We start from the raw sequence: 23667 nt of genomic DNA on the forward strand, positions 1-23667 counted from the left end.
TGCACCAGGACCCTCTGCTGGCCCCGTGTCCATGTCGTCACAGCCCACACAAGTCCCTATGAAGTTACCCGGCTGCTCCATCCACAGCCAAGGCCCCTAGGATCACTCTTGGCAGGAAAGTCTGTCCCGCGTATCTCTTGAGATCACTTCTGGATTGTGACAGCTGGAACTACTGGGGAGTTACAAGACACGTAAGGCTGGCAGTTGTTGCCAGGGCTATAGGGAAAGGCCATAGGCTATGGACAGAAGCCATGTCTGCTGGTTCTTTGGTCTCTAAGCTTAAATTTCCTTTCCTCAGAGAGGGCTTCCTTTGTCGACCCATCAAGAGTCGAGTCCCATTTTTTCTTCTTAGACGTGACAAGAATTGTATTTGTGTGTTTATTTTGTTATCCGTCTTTTCAACGATCTTGGTGAGGTGTTCACCAGTACACCCGCATCACATAGCTACTACTTGACACAGAATTGGCACTTCATAAACATTTGAGGGAAGGCATGTCTTCAGCCGCCTCTGACGGGCAGGGATGAGAGGTACCGAAGGCCATGCAGAAGAGCGAAGAGGACAGGGCGGTCGGCAGTCCTTGGTCAGAGGGACAGTCGGTTGGAGTCTCCATCCCACAGGGGCTTTCCTTCACTCTCACCTTTTTACAGATAAGAGAGGTCAGACAATTGATGTTTCTGATGTTTCATTGTTTTTAGCTACATTCACCGAGAATGCCAGGCACCATGCTAAGTGTTTTGTTTACACACATTATGTTACCCAACCCGTACAACAAGTACCTTATGAAGTCGGTGTAATTATTATTCCGTTTCACAAATCAGAAAGCTGAGATTAATATGGGGCTGATGGGATTAGTTACATAACACAATCAGTGACCAAGTCACAAGTCAGATCTGTTGGACCCCGGCTACCCAGCCCTTAAGCCTTATTTCCCCCCATTCTTGAGCATTCTTAAACGTGCCTTGATCTTGAGCACAGTGAGGTGGAAAGAGGTGCCCAGCGCGAGCGCCTCTTACAAACCCCCCTAGCCTTGGTCTCATGACCCCAGTCTTCATTTGGTCTTTCCAGGCAGTGGAGCATTTCCAGCTCCGCCTGCGTCCTAATCTAGTCCGTCACAGTCTCCGTGTTCCGTGATCTCATTTTGTTTCCTTGGGGCTCGCGGTCCACACTGCGGGCAGACAGCTGTCCCCCACATTGGTTTCCACACCCCGGCTAGAGAGAAGCTGTTGCTCACCCTCAGGAGGGGGCTGGCTATTTAGCTCAACAGCAAGAACGCTAAATCTTCTTTTATTCCCCAAAGTTTTTTTTCCCCCCAAAGTTTTCATGATGCCTTAAAATGACAACTTTCTGAGCCTTTTTTCAGTTTGTTTGTTTGTTTGAAGAATTTATTTATTTATTTATTTGAGAGCGACAGCACAAGCCGGGCGGGTGCAGAGGGAGCGGGAGAAGCCGACTTCCCACCTGAGCAGGGAGCCTGACCCAGGGTTCGAGCGATCCCAGGACCCTGAGATCATGACCTGAGCAGAAGACAGGTAATTACCCTGCTGAGCCCCCCAGGCGCCCCTCCTTCTTCAGTTTTGAGACTGTTGTCACTGCTGCCCAGAACCCTCCCTGGCAGCTTGCGAGTATCAGCCGCTCCAAGAGAAAAGCATAGGCAACTGCTCCTTGAATCGAACATCAGAAATGTTTTTAAAAAAGTTTATTATATTTTCTCACCCCAGATGATCAAAAAGTTTTTCGTAATCAATTTTATAATATCTATGCTACATATTTATTTGCTGGGTAGGATATTATAGTAATTATTTAAGATATATGTGGTATTTCAATACAAGCAAATGGCAGTACAACTTTAAATTCTTCATTTAAACATACGTGTTCAAAGCCTAGGTGAAAGGGAAGAAACAGAGATACAGACACTTACTCCAAGAGGTTAACATTCTAATTATAATCATTTAGAGCAAGACACAGAGACAGTGGGATATCCTGGTCTGCTTCATAAATCCTACTGTGCCTTCCTAAACCAGTCCAACGCGGCAAGCTCCTACCAACAAGACGTGTGCTCTCATTCCCCTGTAGCTCACACCTTTGCATATGCGAGACCAGAGCAGGATACGGAGAAACAGGGCACGGTCATTAGTTCTCCTGTCTCTGCCTCCCCTGACCCAGCTCAGTTTTGCGGATGAAAAAAAAATTGAGGCAAGTTAATCTGTGGCTTTTTCAGATCTGAATGTGGGGGTAACACAAGAGACCTATCATCCAGTGATTGTCCAGACAGTTTGTGTTCCTGTACACTGTGGAGATGTGGCTGAGGGCAACCTCAAGTTCAAGCTGCATTTTATTTTGTGAACTTGGGAAAGTTGCACAAAATACATTAATGTATTTTAAGTATCCTTGATTATTATCTATGCTAGGTGAAAAGTATTTAAAATCACAAAAACATTGGTGCCTGGGGGGCTCAGTGGGTTAAACCTCTGCCATCAACTCGGCATGATCTCAGGGTCCTGGGATCGAGTCCTGCATCGCGCTCTCTGCTCCATGGGGAGCCTCCCCCGCCACCTCTCTGCCTGCCTCTCTGACTACTTGTGACCCCTCTCTCTCTTTGTCAAATAAATAAATAAATTTTAAAAATAAGATAAAATCATAACATTTCTGCCTGCCTCTTGAGGCTTATACCCCTGAACATTAAGAATGGTTCATCATGAGGTCTTTCAGGAAAAAAAAAAAGTATTAAAATGTTTTATGCTAAAAATTAAAAAAAAAAAATTTACGCTGCAATTTGAAAGTCCACCATGTTACTTTTCTTTATGTTGTTTCTGGTCGCTATATCTTTTGTTTTGTTTTGTTTTTAAGGACTGTATTTAGAGAGAGAATGAGAGAGAGCATGAGAGGAGGGAGGTCAGAGGGAGAAGCAGACTCCCCACTGAGCAGGGAGCCCCACGCGGGACTTGATCCTGGGACTGCAGGATCATGACCTGAGCTGAATGCAGTCGCTTAGCCAACCAAGCCACCCAGGCGTCCCTGGTCACTATATTTTAATAGTGGGCAGTAAAGATGAAGGTGTCCATTGAAACAAAGTTCCTCTACACGCTAGAAATAGGGAGTCTGAGCAAGGCCAAGCCATTTATTTAAATCCAGAAAACATTTATCAAAAGCCCAAGATGATGCTAGGTGCTATAGGCAGAGAGTTCAAAAAAGTAGCAGAATCCGAAAGCAGAGATGAGACAGCACAGAAATAGCAATATTATAGAGTAGGGCAATTATTTATTTATTTATTTTAAAGATTTATTTATTTGACGGACAGAGATCACAAGTAGGCAGAGAAGCAGGCAGAGGGGAGCGGGGGCGGGAGGAGACAGGCTTCCTGATGAGCAGAGAGCCCGATGCGGGGCTCCATCCCAGGACCCTGAGATCATGTCCCGAGCCGAAGGCAGAGGCTTTAACTCACTGAGCCCCCCAGGTGCCTGAGAGTGGGGCAATTATTAAATGAGGAGATTTGCAGCTAGGGGAGGAGTAGTGGGAACTCTTTGAGAAGTTGGTGACAGGAGGTGGTATGTGATACCGTTTCAACTAAGAATTGCTCTAGACCATTATCTCCTTCAAAGTGACTCATGCAGTGGGGTCAAGCGTCAGTGGTTTCTGTTTCGGTCACTCACCTTTCTCTTCTGTCCTCCTTTCCTTGCTCAAAGAAGAAAGAAATGGAAGGAAAACAATTTTGTTTTCTTTCCCTTCAAAGGCAAACTGTATTGTTTTGTCTGGGGTAGATATGGTGGAGGAATCGAGTCAGAGGTTAGGGCATTATGCACACTGTGAGAAAGTGATACAGAACTTTCCAGATTTTAAAGGGATAACTCACTGGAATGAAAACACCAGAGGGGGTGCCTATGAAGATGTGTCTGTTGCCAGTGTGTATGGTGTTGGGAAAAGATCGGTCCAAAAGACCTTGTTTTATTTATTTAATCAAGTGATCACACTCTGACACTTTTGGATGGCGGGAGCGAAAATAAAGGTATTCATGAAGTCAGACTTGTGATTGCCAGGAAGTAGTCAAGAATGCCGGTTTAATCTCTGCTACTTGTCTAAGTCCTAAGGGAAAGATGAGCTCATGAAAGGGTATATAGATCATCACAAGGCTGAATTAAAATACATTAAATATGGAAGTCGGATATAAAGCCATGTGGGTTATGCAACGTAAAAAGAAGAGTTGAAGAAACACCGGAAGCTTCAAAAGGTGGAAACCCAAGGTCCTCACTGGCTGGGGAAAACAGGTCCTACTCACGCATCAGCAAACACCTTATATCAGGCGCATCAGGAAACACCTTATATAAAGCGTGGAGTTTGAAAGCCTTAGCAGTCCCAACCGATCTAAATGAATGTAAATTTAGGAGGAGGGACTTCTTTTATCCTGGCATTCGTGTTCTCCACAGCCTCGGGACGGACCTGACAGGCTTCTGGAACTTCCCTGAACTGAATTAAGCTGAGATAAAGAGGGACGGATCCCAAGTCATCTGTTGAAATCTTCTTGAAAGGGTAAGTTTCACTAATTTACCATTTCTTAAAAATGATATAGTTACTTAGCAAAGTACATGCTCTTGGCTAAACAGCTGGACATTTATTTAAGATTTCATTTTTGGGTAACAGTGCCTTCAGGAATACAGGGCTCATTAACACCATGAGTGATGGCTGTGCTCCCCTCCCCCCAACACCCCAGGAAGTCTCCCATTCAGGGAGGGAGCCCTGCAACAACCTTTCAGTGTATTCATGAGTTGGCATCACCAGGGAACTTAATGGGGACCAGAAGTAAAAACTGAAGACTTTGAAATGGAGCAAAGTAGATACTAATCAAAAGGAAGAAGTATGTAAGTTCATACAAAGGAATGAAAAAGTGTGAATTAAAGTCAAAAGAATGTTGAGGTTATGGAAAGTATTAAAAGCGGAGAAGCCGGTATAGGCAGATTTATTTGCAAAGACATTACCTTAAGGACCATAATGAGGACAAGGGATTTTATGCAGAAATGAGTTGGAGATTGTTCTCAAAAATAACCCCAAATGATGGAAACGAGGTGTTTGGCTTAAAAAAAATGAGCCAGTGTAGACATTTCTTTCTTTGTTCTTTTTTTTACCAGTGTAGACATTTCTTTTGTAGGTAATGTCTACTCAAAAAGACGTGCAGATCCAAAAAGTAAAGAGTAAACATTTTGGATAATGAAGAAAACATTTACAATGCATAGGTATGCATTATTAAAATTTCAGGAATGTCTGTTTACTGTAATAAGTAGCATGAACAAAAGAAGGGAGACCGATCTGGAAAGAAAGAAAGAACTTGTGTTGTGTTTTTTTCTTATAATCTCAGAAATGGACCCAACCAGACAGGCTGAGAGTTCAGGGTGTGGCTAGGCTCGCAAGAAAACTCATCCTAGATAATTCTGAAGCAGAAGTAACAGCAATCATAAACCTGTAAACCTGAATAATTCTACCTGGGGGCCAAATGGAACTTCATTATTGAAAGAAGTCCTCTTATTCTATGGGGGAAAAAAAAAACCTCTTTAAATTCTGACGTACTCAACACCTGGCCAACTGAGTTATTAGTAAAAAGTAAATAACAAAGCACCCAACCTTGGATTTCTGCATGTCTTTAACTGCAAAGAATCATTAACAATGCAGCAACTAAAGATAAGGCTAGTTCTTTCAGAAACAAATTTTGGCTTAATTTAAAGGTAAATAAGCTAATTTCAGAAAAAAAAATAGGAATTAAGAATTTAAAGTATTGTTCTGGGCTTTTCTTCCACGTAGAGAAACTAAATGGAAAGGAAGAAGAAAAGCCCAGTAAAGAAAAAGTGTTCGGTCATCTTTGGTATAAAGGACTGTTCATCAGAGTATAATTCTATCAACAGTTGGATTTCAGTCTGCTCCTTGAGGTTCCGGGTTATATAAGGAGAACAGCTTGTATTTCTGTGTTCTTTAAGTGATTTCATGTTTAGGGTCAGTTGTACCATAAGAGTTTTTATACTCGCTTGCACCGATTTGGAAGTATGCATCTAACACAGTGAGGTCCTGTTCTCCACCCACGAAAAGATAAGCAATCAGCCTTCGCCTTAGGGAGATGACCATCTATTTTAGCTGATTCAGTTTACCCTTTTTTTCCCATAGGATGAAAGAATAATTAAGCTCTGCATATGTAGAGTAAGCACTTTGCCTGAGCAATGTTGAGGTAAAATGATTTTTGAGTCAGGTCGACCAGGGCTTGAACCGTGGCACGCTTCGGACTTCTCGTCCTCGAAGTCTGAGAGTTCACTAGTCAAACAGGAATCCTGATTTTTTAGCTTACAGGGGTTTCTTGAGGTAATATTAAATGTAATAATGTATATAAAATGCCTATCTCATAGATAAGCCCCCAGTTTTTAGTAGTCCCGCACCCCATGTATATTATTTAAATGATACGGTCAGCTTTAGCATTTCTGTGATTGTGTCCATTTTTATTCAGTATTATTTTACCATAACGAAATAATTTAAAATTTAAAAATAGGTTCATGAACGCAGTCAGGGTCTACTCGGCAGTACTTTGCGCGGTGGTGAGTAAGGCAGCGGTTTTGTTACTAGAAATTCAAGAGGTGGGGCGCCTGGGTGGCTCAGTGGGTGAAGCCGCTGCCTTCGGCTCAGGTCATGATCTCAGGGTCCTGGGATCGAGTCCCGCATTGGGCTCTCTGCTCAGCGGGGAGCCTGCTTCCTCCTCTCTCTCTCTGCCTACTTGTGGTCTCTGCCTGTCAAATAAATAAATAAAATATTAAAAAAAGAAAAAAGAAAGAAAGAAACGCAAGAGGCCGTGCAGCCGGAGCTGGAGCCCATACCCCGGTCGCCGTCCACGCCGGCGCGGCCTCTGCGGCTCGGGGAGGACCCGGCGGGCCGAGCAGTGCCCCGAGGGAGGCCCGGCACCTGGCCCCGGGGTATTTCTAAACCCCCAGGAGGGAGAGAACCAGAAGGCGGGCGGGACCGGGATCGGTTTCGCCGGATTCCGGGAGACAGAAGAGCCCGCGAGGGAGCCCCGGAGACGCGCCCTCGGAACGGACGTGGCGTTTCCGCGCCTCCGCAGCCCGCGGGCCGGGGCGGTTCGCCCCGGAGGACGGACGGACGGACGGACGGACGGACGGGCGGACGGACGGCGGGTCGGCCGCGCGCACCTTCCCGCCCGCCGGGGCTGCTGCCCTCGGCCCTGCGGCCTCTGCGGCGCGGTCGGACGTGCGAGCCGCCGACAAGGTCGGCTCAGCCCCGGTCTCGTTCCCGGAGACCCGGCGGGCGGCTCCGTCCTTCCGGCCGCCGCGCAGCGCTCTCGCCCCGGGCGCGACCCCGGCCGTTCGGCGCGACCGAGGGGCCGCGGGGTCGCCCGGACCGAGGGTCTCCGGCGGGCGCCGCGGTGTCCCTCACTCTGCGGTTCTCCGCTCTCCGCATCCAGGCCGGTTGAGGGGGAAGGTGGAAACGGGGCCATTTGTCCTTATTTACACGATCTCATTCTTAATTTTTTAAAATTTTTATCGTTTTAAAGATTTTATCTATTTATTTGACAGAGATCACAAGTAGGCAGAGAAGCAGGCAGAGAGAGGAGGAAGCAGGCTCCTTGCTGAGCAGAGAGCCCCATGCGGGACTCGATCCCACGACCCTGAGATCATGACCTGAGCTGAAGGCAGCGGCTTAACCCACTGAGCCACCCAGGTGCCCCCCCCCCCGTGCATTCTTTTAAGATTTTATTTTTAGTGATTGCTACACCCAAGCCAAGCTTGAACTTAAAATCCCAAGAGGAGTCGCATGCTCCCCCCGCTGAGCCAGCCGGAGGGGGGTGCTCGGGGCGGGGGTGGGGGGCTCCCATCACACGGTGTCCGCCTGCTCCGGGCCCCTCTGTGGAAATGGAGAAGAAAACCGTGGAGAGGTGTCCAAGACCCAGTCAGTCTTCCTGCCTGTTAGTTTATCAGCGTTGGCACCAGAATTCAAAGGAAGATAAAAGTCCTCTATTGCCTAAATTTGAGAGACAGACAGACAGAGACAGAGACAGATAAACATAAAGGGAGGCTGGCAGGAAGGCCGGGAGGAAGACCATGGGTAGGCGTGACCTTTAATTCATAATTCTCCTTTTATAGAGGTATCTGATCATCTTAATTTGCAAAAACTAAGTAAGTCGTGCCTATATGATTACATGAATCTTTACTTCACTCTTGGAAATACTCCATGTCCTCTGGAAATATTTAAAGAGCTTTATCATATCCCTTTAAGAAGAGATAAAATCACAGCGTCGAGTGCAGGTTTCAGAGCCATCTTGGCTAAGCGGTATAGTTGATGTTTGAGTATTTTTCCTAAAAGTTGTTTTTCTTTTTTAAACTTCATGAAGAAATCACACTCTTTTTTCCTTTTTCTTTTTCTCTTTTTTTAAGATTTTATTTATTGGGCATCTGGGTTGCTCAGTTGGTTAAGCCACTGCCTTTGGCTCGGGTCACCATCCTGGAGTCCTAGGATGGAGTCCCAGATGGGGTTTCCCCTGCTCTGCAGGGAGCCTGCTTCTCCCCCTCCCTTTGCCTGCCAACTCCTCCTGCTTGTGCTCTGTCTCTCTGTGTGTCAAATAAATAAATAAAATCTTAAAAAAAAAATATTTTATTTATCTATTTGACAGAGGGAGCGAGCGTGTACAAGCAGGGGAGTGGCAGGCGGGAGAGGGAGAAGCAGGCTCCCTGCAGAGCAGGGGAAACCCCATCTGGGACTCCATCCTAGGACTCCAGGATCACCACCTGAGCCAAAGGCGGCCCCTTCACTGAGTGAGTCACCCAGGCGCTCCAGGAATCCACAATATTGGACAAACCCCATGGAGACTGAGGAAGATAATGAAATGCATCTTGAAGTATTCACTGTTGAGGGCACTGTGCCTCGCATTCTAAATTAATTGCTGACTCGAATCCTTTCATTCCTTATTCCACTTCCCCCAGATTTCTCTACTTTCATTGTTACTTAATTTGCTTCCTCAAATGGGGAAAGCCGTCAGACATTCAAGTTTGTTCTTTAAGTCCTAGAATCTACATTAATAAATTATCTAGACAATGACCTCTCCTATCCCTTTTCAAAAATGCTGATACACAGATCATCTAAGAACCTGGTCAATTAAAATAATCAGTGCAAGGTAATTAGCAAATTATTTACTCAACAGTTTATTACAGAGATTTTAATTTCTATCATTAAGATTAACAATCATTTTTTAGGATGGGAAGCCTTGGTGGCAAAGTGGGTTAAGCATCAGACTCTTGATTTCATCCCCCGTCATGATCGCAGGGTCATGAGATGAAGCCCCACGTGGTGCTCCGAGCTCAGCATGGGACCTGCTTTCCATTGTTTCTCTTCCTCTGTCTCTCCCTCACCCTTGCAGCTCATCCCTGCCCACCCCCACAGATTTTTGTTAGGGCCTGTCTGGCTCAGTCAGTAGAGCGTGTGACTCTTGATCTTGAGGTCATGAGTTCGAGCCACATGTCGGGTGCAGAGATTACTTAAAATCTTAAAAAAAAAAAAAAAAGAATAGTTTTTTTTATTGTGTGTTTTTTTCATTTTGGGAATGTTGGCCTATTTTTTAATTGTGTTCTTGTTTAATTATGGGAAAATATACACATTCTTTACAACATCATCTATTATTATTACTATTTGAAATCAGATTATAGTCATTCTCATTTATGTTCATGCCAGATGAAGTTTGAGAGGTGTCATGATAAATTATATCAACTTCTTAAGTGTGGCCACTTGGTATTGTAGAATAAATTGCAAATGATATTAAAATAGTGACCCATGGGAGTGCCTGGGTGACTCAGTCGGTTAAGTGGCTGCCCTTGGCTCAGGTCATGACCGCAGGCCCCTGGAATGAGCCCAGAACCACATGGGGGGGGGTCCCTGCTCAGTGGGGAGCCTGCTTATGCTCTCTCTCTCTCTGTATCAAATGAATAAATAAAATCTTTCAAAAAAAAAAAAAAAAGTAGTGACCCATGGCTGTTGAAACATGGCAAGCCAAGTTCTGGATAGCCCTTTAATCAGAAAGAGTTCATCTAAGAAGAAAATACAAATGACTTCTCAATATCCTGTTTTTAACCCATCATAGGTAGAAGTTTAAAATATTTGCCTGTGATTTCTTTTTTTCCCCTGGTAGCATTTAGGGCTGGGATGAGTGAAGCTTCTGTGATGAGTGTTTCACCTCCCCATTCACGGGCTGGAAATAGTTTTATTTAAAGACAGAATGGGAAGTATATAGGCCAAAGTTGAGAGAGAAGAGATTAATACTTGTGTTGAAGGGCAGTGGCCATAGAGATACTTTAGATAACAAGTATACAAAAGGCTCGGCATTTATTACATTGCTTGGAAGGATATTTTGGAATCTCCTGAGTTTTCTTGAAAACCACATTAGCAGCTCCATCTGGGAAAAAGTCCTCTGCCCTAACCCACATTCCAAGGCCAACTTTCAGGCTTTCCTTAAAAGGTGCTTTGTATTAAGCCGTCAGGAAATAGCCCTTTGTTAGCCCTTTGTTAGTACCAGGCTCAAAAAAGGCTGAAGTGATAAAAATATAAATTGTGATTCTGTTAAAAAAAAAAAAAAAACAACAAAAAAAAACACAACACTCTAGCTAGAGTTGGTTTTGAATTCCTATGACAGCGTTTAATTTGTTCAGGATTCTTACTCAGCTTTTACAATTGGCTCAATGTTAGGGAGAAGGAGAAGGAGAAACCTGTTGATACAGCTCCTTTAAGTGCTGTGGGTTTCCAAACAACGCTGTAGATATCCAGCACACATTCCTGTGGTGAGGCCAGGGGTGAGTGGAAAGCCTTCCCCGTTCATTCAAAGAAGGAGAAAGGGACTGAATTTACCTCCCAACAGGTGAAGTCAACCGGGTCCTGTAAGTGGGTTGATTTGTTATATAAATCAGAGTTCTGTTTGCAGGGACTGTAAACAATACTTTCTCAGCAGGTACCTTCTGGTTCTCCACCCCAGCCTCAAAGCCCCCCAGCTCACTGCTGGGGAAATACTCCTTTCTTGTTCAGAGATGCCTTTCTTCCTCCTTGATGATAACTTTTTCTGTTTCTCTTTGTTTTTAGCTCAAAAGAAGGTTTTCCCCCCTTTATGTCATGTCTCTTTGCCTTTTCTAATACATGACATTGTTTCTCTTTTCCTATGTTACTGTGCCCCTTCACATCCTGAAAACCTGAGCCTTGTATCAAAACAATAAAAATGCATGCTCTCTAGAATTATCAAGGAATAGTACAGCTGTCCTCTCTGGAGCATCGAAAATTTTGGAAGCGCTTAGAAATTTCTTTTTAACAAAATTTATCAAAATTTTTGATAATTTAACAAAATTTATCAATTTTATTCTTATGTAATAAATTGTGTACTAAATTGATAAATATGATATAATAAATCACATCAATAATTGAACAAAAATTATCAAAAAACTTCTTACAGAAACCCATTTTGTGAAGTTTTTGGTTTTTGCTTTGATGGGTGGTTTACAAAAATATCTAGTGTGTTTCAGAAATACCTGTGCATGTTTCAGTGCAGTGAACGTTCAGCAAGTAAAAGCTTTAGACAGATTCTTCATTTGCAATTAATTTTGGATATTTATCCAGAGAAGTGATTTTTTTTTCTTTTAATAATCTTTCTGCAGAGCTAGATACAAACATGACTCAGTGCTACAACTGAACTTGAAAAAGAAGGACAGATAAGGGTTGTGGGAGCAAGAGAAAATGGTTGCTGATATTTTGAAAGTTATGTCCTGGCATTGCTATTTGAAATTTTGTAGCTGCTGTCCAACTCTTTAGCAATGGAAAAGAGACCTAGTGTGGATCTTCGCGGGCTCTGCCTGCACTTCCTGTCCCCTTTTGTTCGGCCCACGGTCTCAGAGGTCTTTCCTATTCAAAGACAATGCTCCCGAGCGCTGGCTGGCCGTCTCCCGCTGGAGCAGTGGGCTGCTCTGACTCATTCACACTTTTATCCTGTGAGATCATTCATTCTAGGAGTAATGATACTAATTTTCCAGGAGGCTGCCTGGCTAGGGATGTCACAGAAGGGATGAAGTTCAAGGACTTCAAACAGCCCTGGTACGCGGCAGGAGCTTGATAAATATTTGTTGGATAAACGTCTTCAGCTGTTTCCTTTTGCCCATTGTATCTCCAATCAGGTCATGAGGGAGCAAGCTCGCTTTTTTGTTTGTATTGCAGTTATAATTCCGACTCGTAAAATATTGGGTGGATGGATGCAGCCAAAATGAAGTAAATAAGCTTGACTTAATTTTCTTGAGTAATCGTTCCAAGCCCTCCAAACCTTTGTAGCTTTATTTCCAATACACCCTTTAAATTTTGCTTGTGGGGGTTGGGAAGGCGGGTGTCTGAGCCGGTGGTTCTCCGGGACCTCTGTACCCCTAAGGAAGAGCAAGGTTGTGTGTTGAACTTGGCCTTACGGTACTGTTGTCAGGGATACCTTAGCCGCTCCAAAAACATTTTTGAAACTAAATACCAAAAACCCACATTAAAAACACCTCTGGTTAAAACAACCCAAGCTTTAGACAAACTCCACTAATAAACTATCTGTAGCAAACCGCAAGGCCCCAGTCATTTGGGGTTTTTTATTTGAAGTGGAGCTGACACACAGCGTTGCATTGGTTTCAGGTGCACCGTACAGTGGCCTGCTGTCTTCTGAAGGCTTCTCCCTGATGTCAGTTATTTTGAGCTGTTACCTGTATGGCAAATGGAAAACAAGAGCCCAGGGTGTCTGCATTCCCTCAGGGTTACTGACACTGATAACTACATAATGAGTGGCCCTCCCCCTGAAGGAGACAAAGTTCTCTAGAGGAGAACTTCTTAAACTTTCCGGGGCATAGGAGAACACCCTGCGGACTCTTGACAGCGCGGTTCTGATTCTGTAAGTCCTGGGCGGCGGGCGGGGGGTGGGGAGACCTTAATAATCTGCGTTTTTAGCAAGTCACAGGTGATGAGAATGCTGCTGGTCTACAAAGTTATCACCCCTCTGTCCCCCCCCCCCCCCCCCCCGCCACCCCCTCCGCCACCGGCCCGTTTTGTAAAGCTGCAAATCCTTGGGTTGCACCTCTGGGCCATGCCCCTTACACTCTTCCCCGGCCCCACTGCTATGTTTCTCATCGAATTGGCCTGGAGTTATGGCCGGAGCGTGCGGCTTTTGTAAGCTCTCTGGTGATGCTAATGTTCAGCCAGGTTTAAGAACTTCTAGATCTTGTCTGTAGTCGGTTTCTACTTGGAAAGCCGTTCGCTTGTCTGTATCATACTTCTGCTCCCTGAAGGCATTTGTTGTTCTGAGTTAAATGCTCTGCCCTTTTTTGAGGAACTCCCATCAGGCTTTCAGAGCCCCCTTTCAAATACCACAGCCCTTTTCACATATTTGACACATTTTTATTTATTTATTTATTTATTTATTTATTTTTATTTGACACATTTTTAAAAAAATTCTTCGAGCACTCAACCTGTTCTGAATCCCATATGGCTTTATCTGTAACTCCTAAGGCGATGACCGCATTCTGCTTTCTAATTATATGTGTATTTACCGTAACCTGCCTCGTTGATCAACTACCTGAAGGCAGAAGTCGTCTCGCCTCTTTTATCTTCCCCTGTGGGTCCCCAGCCGGTGCCGCACGCAGTGCCCTGAGCGTGCATTTCTTGCTTCCACAAGCGTTCCCGCGGAGCTGGGTGCCACGCGGCCCAGGCTGCGTGTGGGAAGCCAGATAGGTACCTTCCCCCTCTAGCTTAACAGTCAAATGAGGGAGACCGATATGCACAAATGATTGATAAAAACCATGTGAGAGTTCAAGACGAGACAGAACCGAAACTTCCAGATTGGAAAGAAGGTCATCTTGGAGGGAAGGATTGAGATCTGAAGGTTACAGAGTCAGGTGGGGGGTGCGGAACGAGGCTGAAGGGCATTCGGGATAGAGAAAACTGTAGCATTTGCGTAATTTTAGAAAGAAATTAATTTTTTTTCAATCAGAATATTTCCTGCCTCTACCCTCCATCTACCCAGGCCCCCAGCGAGGTGCCAACAGTTACTGGTTTCTTGGGTATCCCTTCAGTCTGAAGCAATGTGCTGTTGAACCTTTCAGTGTCCCAGCAAATGTATACTGAGCGCTGAATTTTTGCCTCTGAACTATGCTTTTTTTCCCCCTTAATAATTCTTTATCTCTTTTAATTATAGAGAGGCCTTTTCTTTTTCATGAGGAAAAACTTATTTTAAAGCTGAATATTAGGGGCGCCTGGGTGACTCAGTCGTTAAGCATCTGCCTTTGGCTCAGGTCGTGATCTTAGGGTGCTGGGATGGAGCCGCCCATCAGACTCCCTGCTCCTCGGGAAGCCTGCTTCTCCCTCTCCCACCTACCTCAACCCCCTGCTTGTGTTTTCTCTCTCACTGTGTCTCTCTCTGTCAAGTAAATATATAAAATCTAAAAACAAACAAAGCTGAACATTATCCCATTACGTAGCTGTATTAACTAGGATGTCCCCAATAGCTGGGTGGCTTACCATATTTTACTATTGCAAACAGTGTCACAATGAATAATTTTGAACTTTAGACATTTTTCATATATGAAAGTATATCTTTAAGATCATTTTCCAGAAGAGAAATTGCTGAATTATGAGCATATGCATTTGTAATTGTGAGACATACTGTTAGATTGCCTTCCAAAGGTTTTTTTTTTTTTTAAGATTTCATTTATTTATTTATTTGAGAGAAAGAGAGAGACGGGGGGCATGGAGGGAGGGAGGGGCAGAGGGGGAGGGAGAAGCAGTCTGCCCACTGAGCAGGGAGCTCTATGCTGGGCTTTATCTCAGGAACCTGAGATCCTGACCTGAGCGGAGGGCAGGTGCTTTGACTGAGCCACCCAGGACATGCTCACCATGAGAGCCCCTTTCTCTCCTGCATTCTCAATAGTGTGTTTCAGCTTTTGGATATTTGTTTAGCTCTACTAGGTACAAATAAAGATATCTTCATAGTTTTAATTTGGATCTTTTTTTTTTTATATAAGTGAAGTTGAACATCCTTTGATAGGTTGAAGAGGCATTTATATTTTTTTCTGTAAAGTCCATGTTTTCTTGTTAAAGATTTTACTTTTATATTTAGAGTATAGAGGTATAAAGTCTCCACACCTAACATGGGGCTTGAACTTAACAATCCTGAGATCAAGAGTCACATGCTCTATGGACCAAGTCAGCGGGGTGCCCCTAATCTTCCTCTTTCTATACTCTTTGTCCAGTTTTATCTTGGGTTGTTGATAACTTTCTTATTGATTTCTTTCTTCTTTTTTTTTTTTTAAAGATTTTATTTATGTATCTGACAGACAGAGATCACAAGTAGGCAGACAGGCAGGCAGAGAGAGAGAGAGAAAAAGAAGCAGGCTCCCTGCTGAGCAGACAGCCTGATGCGGGGCTTGATTCCAGGACCCTGACATCCCAAGGCAGAGGCTTAACCCACTGAGCCACCCAGGCCTCCTTTCTTACTGATTTCTAAAAGCTCTTTAGGCATTAGAGATTTTCTCCTTTTTTGATGAGTTACTAATAATTGACCCAGTCTTTGCATTTGCTTATAGTGTTGTGGAGTTTTTGTTGTTAGTTGTTTGTTTACTTGTTTGTTTTTACCTTATGGTTGAGTTTGGTTTTGATAGAGTTAAACTTATCAATCTTTTCTAGGATTTCAGGATTTTGAGTCATAGTTAGAATGGGCTGACCCATCCCAAGACCATAAGTAAAATCTCCCTTGTTACATTCCAGAACGTTGATAGCTCAGCTTTTTTACATTTAAGTCTTTGATCTTTCCTATGTGTTTGGCATATGATGTAAGGCATTCACCTAATTGTTTTTGTATGCGCATCTGCTATCAAAGCATCATTTATTAACCTGATTTTTAACAAAGATAACTGTGAGAGCATTGAGAAGGGGAAGGAAGACTGGAGTCTAGGAGACTAGAGAGATAAAAAGGCAAGGAAATAAAAAGCAGGTGAAGGGTTAGGGAAGTTTTCTTGGTCAGTCCGTATAACAACCTGAACAGTAAATACATTACATGGATGTTGCCATTGTCACCGCCACCCCTTCGTGGTAGATGTGGCCAATCTGACGCAACACTTTTTTTTAAAAAAGATTTTTATTTATTTATTTATTTATTTATTTAACAGAGAGAATGAGTGAGAGAGAGAGAGAGATCACAAGTAGGCAGAGAGACAGGCGGGGGCGGGGGGAAGCAGACCTCTGCTAAGCAGAGATTCCCGATGCAGGGCTCGATCCCAGGACTCTGGGATCATGACCTGAGCCCAAGGCAGAGGCTTAACCCACTGAGCCACCAGGCACCCCGACCGTGATACTTCTTAAAACATTGTTCCAGGCAGCTACTTCCTGTTAATCAAAATGGATGTACGTGCCATCCCTGGTGCGGGATTTGATGTGGGAAGTCATGGAGGGGGAAGAGAAGTGGCAAGAGAGGGACTGGAAAGGCCCATGATGATGTATGTCAGGGTCTTGAATGCATATCGAGCAATGGCGATATCATGTGGGCTTTTTTGGTTTATTTATTTTTTATTTTTTTAAGCTCTTATTTGTCAGAGAGATCAGAAGCACAGAGGGCTGCAGGCAGAACGGCAGAGCAGGCAGAGGGAGAAGCAGGCTCTCTGCTGAGCAAGGACCCTGACGTGGGGCTCAATTCGGGGACCCTGGGATCATGACCTGAGCCGAAGGCAGAGGCTTAACCCACTGAGCTACTCAGGCGTCCCCCCCCCTTTTTTTTTAAGGGCAGAAAGTGACAACGATAGTGTTTGAACAAAAGGGTGTGGGAGACAATGCGGACTTGAGGAAGAGAAACCAAAAGCTACGGTGAGCCGTCCAGGTTCGAGATGCTGAGTATCTGAGCTCAGGGACTCTGGTGCCATAGAGAGGACGTGCCGTATTCCAGAGGTAAACTCACTAGGACGTGTTAAGTGTTGAACTGCAGGAGCTGGAAGAAATGAGCTGTAGGTGCTAGAGGGAAGATAGACTAGAAAGGATTGGTTCCTTCAAGTAACACACAGTCGTCTGGGGACTCAAGAGAACTTACGAGGAGCACATTTGGGGATGGAGAGGTGACACATAACGGGAGTGAGTGTGGATTTCAGTCAGACACGAACGCTGTATTTGGACTGTTTGTTTTTACCTAGCACTGGGCTAAAACTGTACACCACGCATTCGCAATAAAGAGAAGAATTTAGTGTTGATTCATAAGTAATTACTTGCGGACAGAAGCTGAAAAAATGACCAGTTAGGTCTGCAGGTTCTCGATTTGAAAGATGACTGGCTCAGAAATGATGAACTTGCAAACGGAGCAGGTAATAATGGAAACACGATTGGGAGCCGATACAGGTCCACATAGCCTGGAACAGGAAAGCCTGAGGTGACCCTCCAGGAATCATTCAGGGTTAGTCGCCACCAGCCAGTCTCCGCATATTATGTCCAAGCTTGGGCTTCAAGACTTGAGACGTTAAATCCTGGAGAACATTCAAAGAGCAACAAAGATAATTAAAGGGTTAGAAATAATAGCTGAGGCATGAAAGTATATTTAAGTTAGCCTGGAGAAAAGGAGAACAAACGGTTACTCCATTCACACCAGATGAAAGCACTGTAGAAGTAACGATTTCCTCAGAGTTGGGAAGCAAGGCAAGAAGGGATTAAACTGGAAATCGATGTGCGTGAGATATGGGGCAAAACTGCCTGAGAAGAAGGTTAAATAATAGAGTTAAATTTGGTAGCTCAAGTCGTCTGGAAGTTGTGAAATCTGTCTGTGAATCTTTAAAGCATGGAAAGCTAAACAGGAAATCTCTATTTAGCAAGCACTCCATACTTAAGGATCCGGTCCCACACCCCAGACCCCTGCCAGGAAAATCCGCCACCGATCTTGCGTGAGTTGCTGCCCTAAGATCCCTGTTCAGGAGGGTCTTCACCGCTGTCAGTGCCCCTTCAAGAGTCAGGCGTTCACTCCATTATTATTTTTGAATCGTACATATGGGATGTTATTATTTTGGGTGCCAGGGATGTAGAATGAACAGAACAGAAGAAATGAATGTACCCAACGTTTATTGAGTATTGCTCTTGTGTCAAGTACTGAGCAGCTACTACTTCACTCAAATGCCCCCCTTCTCGAAAACTTGTCTTTGTTGTAGTCCCTACTTGCTGGATCTCTACTGTTTCCTCTCAAATCCCTGCCCGAGTCTGTTATTTCAGAGATCAGTGCAGGGGACTGGAGAGTCCTTGGTCCAGAAACAAGTAGAATTTAAAAGTGTGGATTTAATATTTTTCAAATAGAACACAGATCGCCTCTAGTTTTAATTTGTTTCAGAAGCACTGAAAATGTAATTTATTCATTGGGCTCACTCATTTCTTTTCGACACTCTGCTGTCTGACTGGCACTAGTGAATCTGATGGCATCATGTTCAATGGTGGTGCTTATTGGAGATTTATTTAACAAGAGTGACTTTTTAAATTGTTCAGATAAGCAAAATTAGAACATCATTTAGGTGTTTCTGTAACAAATGTAGGTGTGCCATGTATTTTTAGATGTTCGATAATGTGAAATATTTGGAAGCCTGCTGTGAGCACACATGTTTAGAAATTAGCTGAATTTTTTAAAGGCGTATTTGGAACTGGAAATTGATTGCTATATGGATTGTGAGTTCTTTGATTTCCTTGAAGGTTGTGTTTGATGGAGTTCACTTTCTTGGTACTGAACACAGCATAGGGGCGAAGGCTGTTTATGTCTTTGTAGAAGTGTCAATAATACCGGTACCTACAGACAGGGAGTCACATTCTTTCTGTCATTGTTTACAAATGCTTTGAAGCATCCTGTATCACTTGATCCAATTTCTCCAAATAGAGGATTTGGCAGTGGCAGAAGGTAGGATTAAGGATAAAAAGTAAAGGGCCAGCACGATTAGAAAAAAAATCATTTTTTTTCTGATTGGTAAAATTTCTACTAATTCAGGGTCATGCAAACTAGCCAGAATTCATTTGTAGTAATTGAAGTATGAAGTGAGAGAACATGGCGCCGAATTGGGCCTGGAAAGATAGGTATTAACAGGTGGATTTTTGTAACTGGGGAACCAGGCACACTTTGAGGACTTGATGATTGTTTGAGAACAGAGAGATATGGGGTGGGGAGGGGGATCCCAGAGTTTTGCAAAATTACTGTGTTTTTACAGAACAGTTACCTGTATTCATCATAAATCCAATGACAGACTCTCTATACATAGGAAAATATGGAAGGGCTTTAGAAACATTATCCCATTCAATCTGTGTAGACCTCTGTAATGTAGGAATAGTTTGAAGATGAAAAAAACTGAGGCCTAGACAGTTCAATAATCTCTCCTACTTAGAGAATTGTGATGTCAGGGTTCAGTCTCAAATGAATCTGGTTCTAAATCTGTACACTTTCCTAATGTCACATTGATTCTATTGTGCCTGTTGCACTTTCTTAGAAAATGAGTGATTTGGGATTTCCCCATTAAGTTCAAACATTCCAACACAACCAGAAGTGTTTTGGACTAAGTAGTCCTTGCTAGAATGAATGTTTTCAGGTTGAGGCCATCCGATGGGAATACTGAAACTATCAGCCATGCCTCCCAGGCACAGGCCAAGGTAGTATTTTGAGAGCAGAGGGTTGAAGGAAGACTCCAATGTTTGAAAGAAAATTGTGATGAATGTGACACAGTGACTTGTAAATAAAAGCCAAAGGCAGTTTGGAAGTTGGATGTCTGGGCTCAGAACAAGCAGGAAGGGCAGTAGCTAGAGATCCTGCAGAGACAGTAACGCCGAGCAACAGTGAAACAGACTCCATCAGCGCGGTTGTGGGAGCTGCGGGGAACTCAGGGTGGAAAATTGTATGAATGAATGATGTCACTATAATGGAATTTGAGATCTGTTAATAAAAAGATCCATTAAAAAATGTCCATTGTATTCAGGGCTGTTCTGCCAAAATTACACAAGGGCATGTGTTTTCATGACCTAACTGATTTTGAGTGTACTGTTTTATCAGTAATAGGATTTTTTGCCCTAAGTGTAATTTGTATGTTAATACTCCTGTTTACGGTGCATTGAGTATTCTAGTCATCTTACATGTTTTTATAAGAACATAAATTCTCCCTAACCCCTGCCACTCCCAACCTTGCCCAGTATTATGTAATTTATTGTAGGCAGATTGTTTGTACTAGCAGTAAATGTGTCCTTTTGGGCTTGGTACATTTCTTAAACAGAAGAGGCCATACTAAACCAAATATTTACTGTGAAGTGGATAACTGGCACTCTGCAGATATCACATCTTAAGCCATTTTTATTTTGGCTTTATATAGCTAAAGGTTAAGGCAGCCCATCCATTGTAAGCTCTGCCTCTCAGACAGAAATTTGGCCCTGAAAAGAAAAACACTTTTGGCTTTATAAAATGATTAATTTCCAAATTTTGAATGAGCCAAAATGAATATATTATATTATATTATATACTTTAATTTATATGATCACATTTCTCAGCAGCTTGCTTTTTCATCCTTTGAAAACAGAAGGGCCTGTAACATCGTGAATGTACTTGTAACATTGCTAAAGAATTCCGTCAGAGTAGTTGTTTTAATCATTTGTTAAAAATGTAAAACTCAACACACACACACACACACACACACACACACCTCTTAGGTATACAGATTGGGAAAAATTAGACCAACGACTCAAAATCTAAAATAAAAGCTTTGTCATTTCCTGAAAATTTATAGTCATGAAGAAGATAAAGGAGAAAGACCATTCACCAGCCAAAATCTGGTGGTGTATCCACAGCATAAAAGAAAGCCTGTTTCCATTAATTAAAGACACGATGTGTGGAGGCGCCTGGCTGGCTCACTTGGCAAAGCCTGGGACTCTTGATCTTGGGATCTCGAGTTCAGTCTCCGTGTTGGGGGTGGTGTTTACTTAAAAGAGTAAATAAAATTAAAAACCAAAAACCAGGTGTGGCGATTGACTACCAAGGAGGGAAGAGAGAACCTCACAAGTTAGCAAACTCTGAAAAGGCAATTTCAGAAGGTGCCAATAACATATATCTGAGAATGGCCGCCGTCTTGGTCCAGTACCGCTTTACAGGTCGAGGACTTTGTTGACAACTTATTCCGATCAGCCAGTTACGTAAGAAGTGCTTCTTTACCATTTACCATTCCCTTGCCCATCCGTTTAGGAAATGTGTGTGCAAAGCTTGGGGAGGAGAGATGAGCCAAGAAAACACGTGTGTGAGTGCTGGGGGCATGTCTGGGGGCTCAGTCGGTTAAGCATCTAACGCTTGGTTTCAGCTCAGGTCCTGATCTCCAGTGATGAGATTAAGCCCCAGCATGGGCTCTGCACTCCGCCGGGAGCCTGCGGGAGATGGTCTCTCTCGTTCCCTCCCCCCTCTGTTCCTTCCCTGCTCCTGCTTTCTGAAATAAGTAACATCATTAAAAAAAAATTCAGAGTGAAAAATGAAATAAATAAAAAAGAAGGCCTCTGCCTCTTCCAGATTGCCCAACAGATACCAGTAAGGCAGGGATACAGACAGTTGAAGAAAGCTCAGTAATGATAAACTTACCTGAATTTTTATAGGCAAAAGGAAGAGACAAAAGCAAACCAGAGAGAACTTCTTAATTTACATATACAGGTAAGTGTTGCATTTTGGGCCCTTATAGCTTGGTACTGATTTGCTTTACACAGTGTTAGAGGAATTCTAATCTTCACAGAGGTCTAGGCCTCTAAAATTGCCAAAGGGGACCCTGTTCTGGCCTTCCTTATCTTGAGGAAATGGAAACCTCTGAAATTTTCTTCTGCTCTGCACTCTTTATTTTCCCCTTGGAGATAGGAGTCACATTCTCAGAAAGCCTCAAATTTGTCAGACTTCCCGGGGTAAGAAGCCCACACTCAGATAGTAGCGTACGAACACCAGTGAGTCTAAATGAGACGATACAGCAGGGCTACTTTTTAATTGACATCTTCTTTCTTGATGGCTTTGTTCCTGAAGCTTGAGATGAGAGAGTAAGAAAGAAAGCTCAATTTGACCTGCAAAAGAGAGAATAATACGTACTTTTTCTCATGGCCACAAAATACGCTTTACGAAACTGTATAATGTCTTAAAAAAAAAAAAACAAACCAACTCAAACAAGCCTTTTCTAAATCTGTGGAAATGAAAACAGAAGAGCTTCCTTTTAAAGACCATATTCCTTCTAGATTTTAGGGATTCTTATCCCAGAGCAGAGACAGTAATTAGAAAGGGTCGGTTGGAGAGTCACTGTGCAGGTTGCAGATAAGGGTGAAGAAGATGTCAAGGAAAGTATCATCAGTGGGTAATATTTTCCCTGAGTAAATTTTCCCCAAAGAGAAGATGTTTCTATATAGAGTTACTCATCTGTATCTCAGGCTCACAAACTGGCTGGTACGTTTTAGTGGCAGGAAAATTGATAAATAGTTGTAGCCTGGAGATACAATTTCTCTCCTGGCACATAAATGTCTTCCCATGTCCCTTGGCTGTTTTTATCTCAAAGCATTAATCTGTGTTTCTTGGGGAAAATAAATTCATGATGATGCATCAGTAAATTCTGAACAGCTCAAAGATTGCCTTAAAAGTGTATTTTAAAATATTACCTTTCTGTATTAAATTGAGGGTTCACTGTTGCCTAAGAAGTGATCTAAATTGGGAGCTTTTAACCAGGGATATGTGTAGATTTCAATTTGCTGTAATGACTCTGGTTAATTTATTCCTCGTTTGTCTCTCAGAACATTTTGGAACGATACATCTAGAAATCTGCACTAAAACAAAACAAGGCAAAAACCTCCCTCAGTGACTCATACTCCCCAAAGTGATTTATTTAAACAAAATAGCTACAACTTCAGTAATTGTCCATTCTTCCATTTTAAAACGGCATGAACAGTGAGGACGCTCATTTCAGTGAGTGGCTGGTTTACGTCATTCCGTGTACCCGAGGACTGGGGAAGGGGGTGCTTGGAGAAGTACCATCTTCCCACCATTAGCAACACACCCGAAAGGCAATTATATGACCCAGATTAATAAAACCCAGCAGATGATGGAATTACCCGAGTAGCTGAAAAGTAAGGAAGAGAGATTTCTAAAGATATGCCAGTACCAACATTCTAGGACTCTTAGAAAAAACTTGCATTACCCACATTCAGACATGTCCTTTTACGATAGGAAATAAGACTGGGAAGGACATGGAAACAAGGCAGGGAAACCCGAGAGCAGGACGGTACACATATGTACGTAGTATACTGAGTGGCCAGATGTTACCTTGAAAATCTCTAAAACTAAGGGACAGCAGAAACCACCAGTGTTTTTAGGCAGTACTGGTAATGCCAAATGTGGGGACAGATTGCTGTCAGTTTACAGTTTTGTAGACTTCATACTTGGTAGTGTCTGGTTTTAGATAATTTTATTAAGTCCCTTGTGGAAGAAATCTGTGAGTTAGACCTATTCAAATCAACTTTAGAAATGAACTGCCGGTAAAAGGAACATTTGCAAAGATGGGCGCTTTGAGTAGAAGCAAAATGTCAACAAAATCAACGTGATATCACCTTGTTTACTAAAGTTATAACTGAAACATGCCAATAAATGTGTTACTGTA

General features: G+C 43.1%; 1 protein-coding gene across 1 annotated transcript in view; it reads left to right on the plus strand.

Moving 5' to 3' along the window:
- SLC39A10 (solute carrier family 39 member 10) overlaps positions 1-23667 on the plus strand; it is a 138371-nt gene that overhangs the window by 21961 nt on the left and 92743 nt on the right. Inside the window, exon 2 of the mRNA XM_032354264.1 lies at positions 4423-4525. The gene's annotated coding sequence lies outside the window, so the exon portion shown is untranslated. The remainder of the gene's footprint in view (positions 1-4422; positions 4526-23667) is intronic.

Source organism: Mustela erminea, chromosome 8, assembly GCF_009829155.1.
Source record: "Mustela erminea isolate mMusErm1 chromosome 8, mMusErm1.Pri, whole genome shotgun sequence".
Classification (NCBI taxonomy): Eukaryota; Metazoa; Chordata; class Mammalia; order Carnivora; family Mustelidae; genus Mustela; species Mustela erminea.